Below are 6,003 nucleotides of genomic sequence, written 5' to 3'. Positions count from 1 at the left end.
TTTAGTTTTGGGCATAGGAAATTATGGAATCAGACACACCACAGCGATAGTCAAGACTGTTTGCCTAAAAAAAGTACACTGAGTAAGTAAAATAGATTAGAATAATGTATTTATAGGTCTATGGATTTGGGGGGGGGAAAGGCCAGAACTCTATTGTGTTGTCTTCAGTAACTGAACACACACATACATACACACACAAAAAAACATACAATGGATTTATATTGTGCATTTATATTTTGAATGTGAATTATATAAATTAATTATAGTGATCGATTTTTACTTTTGAGCCCCGGCGCCTGCCTCTGAGGAACTCTCTGCACGTCCCTGGCAGTTGGTTTGTAAAATATCTTTATTTGTTTTGTCAGATATCTTGATTTCGTCTGAAGATAATGCAGAGAAGTGTGTGTGTGTGTGTGTGTGTGTGTGTGTGTGTGTGTGTTGTTGTTGTTGTTGTTAATAAACTAAAAATAATAGGCCTTTAATTTTATTAAACAATAAATTAAATGAAAGTGTAGTTGTATAAAAAAAAATCGTGTAACATTTTTTTATTTTTTATTTTTTTATAAAAAAAAAGAAATTACCGATGCTTCGACAATAATGAGAACGACAGCGCGCACGCCCAACAATGGCATGATGCTTATAACCTTCAAAAAGTGGATATATGCGTTTATTTTAGGTTTAATGGTGCAGTCTGTCTGAGAGAGAGAGAGAGAGAGAGAGAGCGAGAGAGAGAGAGAGCGAGAGAGAGAGAGAGAGAGAGAGAGAGAGAGAGAGAGAGACTGATCAGGCGCTGAAAGCAGATTAAACGGTTCAACTGAAGTGCGTCTGTGAAACTCCATCGGACTAACCCGTCTTCACTTTATTTATTTACCGGCCCAATGACTCTTCGCAAGGCGATTGATAGTTCGTGAAAATGTTACTCTTCGTGTAAGGTGAGTGATTGCACACCATATAAATATTGTTCGCAAACGTTGTGATGTGAAGATGAAGGCGCGTCTCTGACTGGACGAGGTGAATTAGACAGATTAAAGGGAATTAACGTAAGTGAATGACAGATTCAATCGCTCTATCAGCGTTTATAGAGAAACTTGTGTATGTTTGATTGCATAACTGCAATACAAATAGGATTTCTTTTTTTACAGATGCCTTTTTGTAGGTGCTTATTTGTTGCTCATGTCTGACCAAGAATACATGTTTTATTACTATAATAACATAGTAATAGCATAACTATTTGTCTTTTCTAATCGTCTGATACAGAGATTCTGCACCACAGGCAATATTATTACATTAGCCTATCTTCTTACAGCATTTCAGGGAATGCCAGATAACCTTGTTTATTTGAGAGAGAAATGAATTCAGCACTTCCTTTGAGAAATGGGGCTTGAAATTTTTTTTATATATATATATATATATCATTAGTTACAGCAAGCCAAAAGGTGCCCAATTCATATAGCCTAGTGTCTGGATGATTCAGGGAACTTCATTGATTTGATTGATGTACTTGATTTATTTTTACCATTTTGTTGCAAACATTACACAACACTGTTATAATAATAAAAATTATAGTGAAAACAAGGGCAGAAATCAGACAGGAGATCCGGCAGGCTTCAGAAAGGGCCATAATTCATTTATGCTGTTATTTTTAGGAGCAGCTGAATACTGTGAATTCTTGATGCCTTGTAATTGTAAACTTACCAAAACAGACCGTGCTTAGATGTCTGTCACTTATTTAAAACCTAATAATCTAGTGATGATATGCTCAGTAAGACCAAATAATAGGCACATGCACATAAAATAATGCTTAAAACATCTGATGCAACTGCGATCTTTGCCCTATGATAACACACACTTCATAGCACATCTGTCTTTCGGGCATGAAGCAGCATTTTACAAGCAGCTAACAGTTGAAATTGGGGGATTTGTGGCAATATTCATTTAAGTGGCTCTTGGAGCGGGAGATCTCCAACAGGAACTGATCTGATTACGCATATAAAAGTGACTGAAGCCCCCAGGGCAAATGACAGCTCCGGTTACAGACACCAAATGTAGCACACATGTTTGTGCATGGAAAAAGAAAATCACACATCCATCCAAAGACACTGACTTTGTTCCCAATTACCGGTATTTGGCCTTAAATTATTATATGGGGAGAGGGAGAGACATTTACTGTGTCTATTTATATTCAACATTGATTTCATCAGAATTTCCTGCGTGTAAACCACAAGAATAGGTTTTGTGTATGCAAAAATATCAATTGAAAACAACAACCAAATAAGCTCAAATTAAAAAGCGAAAGTTTAGCTAAATGTTTCATTGTCCCTCATAATAAAAAGTTAAATAAGTCATATTAGTACATGTCATATATTTACACTACTGTTCAAAAATTTTATTTTTGAAAGAATTTATTTTTTCTGGTTTCATTTTTCTGTTTCAAATAAATGCTGTTCTTTCTATTCAAAGAATCCTGAAAATATTGTATCACGGTTTCCACAAAAATATTAAGCAGGGCAACCGTTTTTGGCATTGATAATAATCAGAAATGTCTCTTGAGCACAAAATCAGAATTTTTGAATGATTTCTGAAGGATCATGTGACACTGAAGACTGGAGTAACATTTGGCTGCTGAAAATCTAGCTTTGCTATCACATAATTGTAATATTTCATAAAATTACTGTTTTGATGTATTTTATGATCAAATAAATACAGCCTTGGTGAGCATAAGAGACTACTTCCAAAAACTTTAGAAAACCTATTATATAATATCAAATGTCTTAGTAAGATGTTGGGCCACCATGTGATGCCTCTGGAAATTTACTGGAATGGAATACCATTATTCCAAAAGATATTTCCTCATTTGGTGTTTTGATGATGGTGGTGGAGAGCGTTGTCTAGTACATCAGGTTGAGATTTGGTTACTGAGAAGGATAAACAATGTGATTCACATAATTGTTTACTCGTCAAACCATTCAGTGACCCCTTGCACCCTATGGATGGGGGCATTGTCATCCTGAAAGAGACCAATCCCATTAGAATAGATACGTTTCATCATAGGATAAAGGTGATTGCTCAGAACAGCTTTGTATTGATTTGCAGTGACCCTTCCCTCTATGGGTTCAGTCGGTCCTACACAATCCCAGCAAAATGCTTAACATATAGCCCATGACATTTTCTTTTCATTTGTTTCTCTTCTGTATATGGGTTGCTTATATATATTATATGACTCTAATGGACTTGCTATCAAAGTATATAAATACATTGGTGTGAAACTATACACATTTTATTATGGGCTTCAAATGCAACACTTAGTTTTATACATTATGTATGCTCTATCCACCAAGTGGTCATTGGTCTGAACAAGGCTGAAGACCCCTGACATAGAATTTAGTTAGCCCTTTATTCTGATGTCAATATAGTGACCTTAGACTGCAGTATGTTTTTCCTACTAACAATTTCTCTCAATTTTCATTGATATTTACAAAATAGGAATTGCTTCAGGAAATGCTTATGCTAATTTAATGCATATAGCTAGTCCAATAGACAAGCTTAACAATTTTACTGACATACATACTATTTTTTAGTTGTAGAAAATCTCTTAATACATCATAATTAAGAAAAAAGCCTCATGAAAACAAGGAAAGTATTAAAAACGAAACCTTATTAAGTAGTTTGGCATCATTTTTTATTAATAATTATTAAATTATTGATAAAATATTATTCCAAAAAACACACAGAAGAAAACATAAAACAAAAAATTGGCCCTGTGTCAACAATTATGTTCTGTTAGTTTCACTTTCATGGACTTTTAGGCTAAATCTGAAATCGCCCCCTAAACCCTCATTCACTATTCCCTAGGTTAGTCCACTAATACTGTTCACTTGAAGGAGTGAATGAAAAGGAGTGAGCGGATTCGGACAGCCGTTGAGCTTACATTTGTTGTACACTCATTATTGCAGTGCAATGTTGGATTGAATAAGTGCACTCAATAATGTCCACTATGGTTTCGGACACCACTACAAATGGCTGTCCCTTCAAATAACGCCCTATTTGAGGGTATAGGGGGTGATTTCGGATTCAGCCTTTGTTTATCGTTAGTTTCTTGTTTTCTTTGTTCTAGTTTCTCGCCATTCCTTAGTTTCCATGGACTCTTATTCAATCATCACAGCTGTTCGTTATTTTGTCATCACCATTGCACTAGCTATTGGATTACTTGAGTTTGTTTTAATAATAAATACTTTGTTCTGTAACCTTTTTGAATCATCTTCATCTGGACTAAAACGTGACACTGTCAAGGTCAACAAGTCTCTTAGATTATTAAATAATTTAACTTTTTATGAAAAGGCAATTTTAGTCCAGGTTGTAAAAATATCATCTGGTGCAACCCCCCAAAAACCTAATGATATTTATGAATTAATACTTTGTGATATTTGTCAAAAAGTTTTACTTTGAAAAACTTATTTTAAAACATTTTGATTAAGATTTGTAGTATGCACATGTATTCAAGGACAATATGTTATTGTTTTCTACTTGATGGTTGGACCACATGACATTTTTATGTCATTAAAGTGAAACTTTTCTTGATACTGGAACAAAGGTTTTTTTTTTTCAATTTTATGAAACCAAAATAAATATGAAGAGAATAATTACAAAAACTTGGTTAAATGTTAGTAAATTTGGTACAATCTTTAAAAAAAGATTTGTCCTTTATCGTTGACACTCTTAAATTATTAACCTTAAAATAATTGACCCTGGAATAATAATTACATGTTAATAATTGCATTGTAAAGCACCACATTTATCAAATTGTTAGTGAGTGTAACTATATAGCCTAATGTATGTCATTTTATGTAAACAATTGTTATGTTAACAATTCAGTATATAAAGCACAAGTGGAAAGCACATGTATAAAACAATAAACCTAGTCAAACTACACATTGAGATGACACGTAACTAAAGCTCTTTATAGGGAAAAGAAAAGATGATGCATCGATGCTCTCCCCTCGTGTTAAGACTCCCAGAAGCCAAGATCCAAAGAACAAATAATGCACACACAGTCACATGCAAATTCCCCAGTTCATCTTTCTATGTTCTTATTTAGCATCTCTTTCTCTTCCTTCAACCTTATCATCTTCCCAGCTTTCTCTATCTCATTCTTTTTCCTTCTATCTATCTATACATCTTTTTCTCATTTTCTCAATCCTCTTCCATTCACCCTTTACTTATAACCCCCGATCACCACATGCAGTGGTCAGATCATGCTGCTCTGCCACTCTTTCACTGTCTTTTTGTTTTGTTGTGCCTGTGTGTGTGAGTGGCGAGGCAGCATTAAGATACATTATTAAAGCTGTGCACTCTGTGGTTCTCTCTCTCTCTCTCTCTCTCTCTCTCTCTCTCTCTCTCTCTCTCTCTCTCTCTCTCTCTCTCTCTCTCTCTCTCTCTGCAAGTCTGAAAGAAGTGTTTAAGGGCAATGATAGGATTACTAAAGTGTTTAAGGAGAGCTTGAAGGATGCATGCAGTGCTGGAAACTTCATAAATATACATCTGCTCAAACAACCCATATAGCGAACAAATCAATCAAAACCATTACCGTTCTACAGTGCTATCCATTTTTTAAAGATTTTTTTTTTTAAATTAAGAAGAAAAAAATTATGAACATTTCATGGATTCAGTCTTTTTCATTCATCCATTGTAACTACTCTCATTGTTCAACGTCCATCTGTATTGCATTGTTTAAAATCTATCGTTTGAGAAAGACACAGTAATGGCAAAAACCAAAAACAAAATAATGGCACTGAAAGATTCTGATAAGGCAGGCTGTGGTTTTTGGGAGAAAAATAGCGCTGAGAGAAGGATAAACTAACAAAAGCAGAGAACAAGCGAGTAAGAGGGAGAAAGAGAGCTGTGTTCTCTGTTTTTACTGGGATGCATTAATTATTCAATAGCTAGGAGATGAAAATGTTCAGAGGGGACTCCGACAGCCCTGATGGTTCTGTCTCTCTTTCTCTC

The 6,003-nt window shown here is 34.7% G+C and overlaps 1 protein-coding gene across 1 annotated transcript in view; it reads left to right on the top strand.

Moving 5' to 3' along the window:
* The first annotated feature begins 757 nt into the window (after positions 1-757).
* frmpd1a (FERM and PDZ domain containing 1a) overlaps positions 758-6,003 on the top strand; it is a 35,218-nt gene continuing 29,972 nt past the window's right edge. The window contains exon 1 of the mRNA XM_082164576.1: positions 758-932. The gene's annotated coding sequence lies outside the window, so the exon portion shown is untranslated. The remainder of the gene's footprint in view (positions 933-6,003) is intronic.

The sequence above is a fragment of the Leuciscus leuciscus genome (genome assembly GCF_965113295.1).
Source record: "Leuciscus leuciscus genome assembly, chromosome: 3".
Lineage (NCBI taxonomy): Eukaryota > Metazoa > Chordata > Actinopteri > Cypriniformes > Leuciscidae > Leuciscus > Leuciscus leuciscus.
Note: the sequence above shows the minus strand (reverse complement) of the source record. Positions and strands in the feature narration are given on the sequence as shown.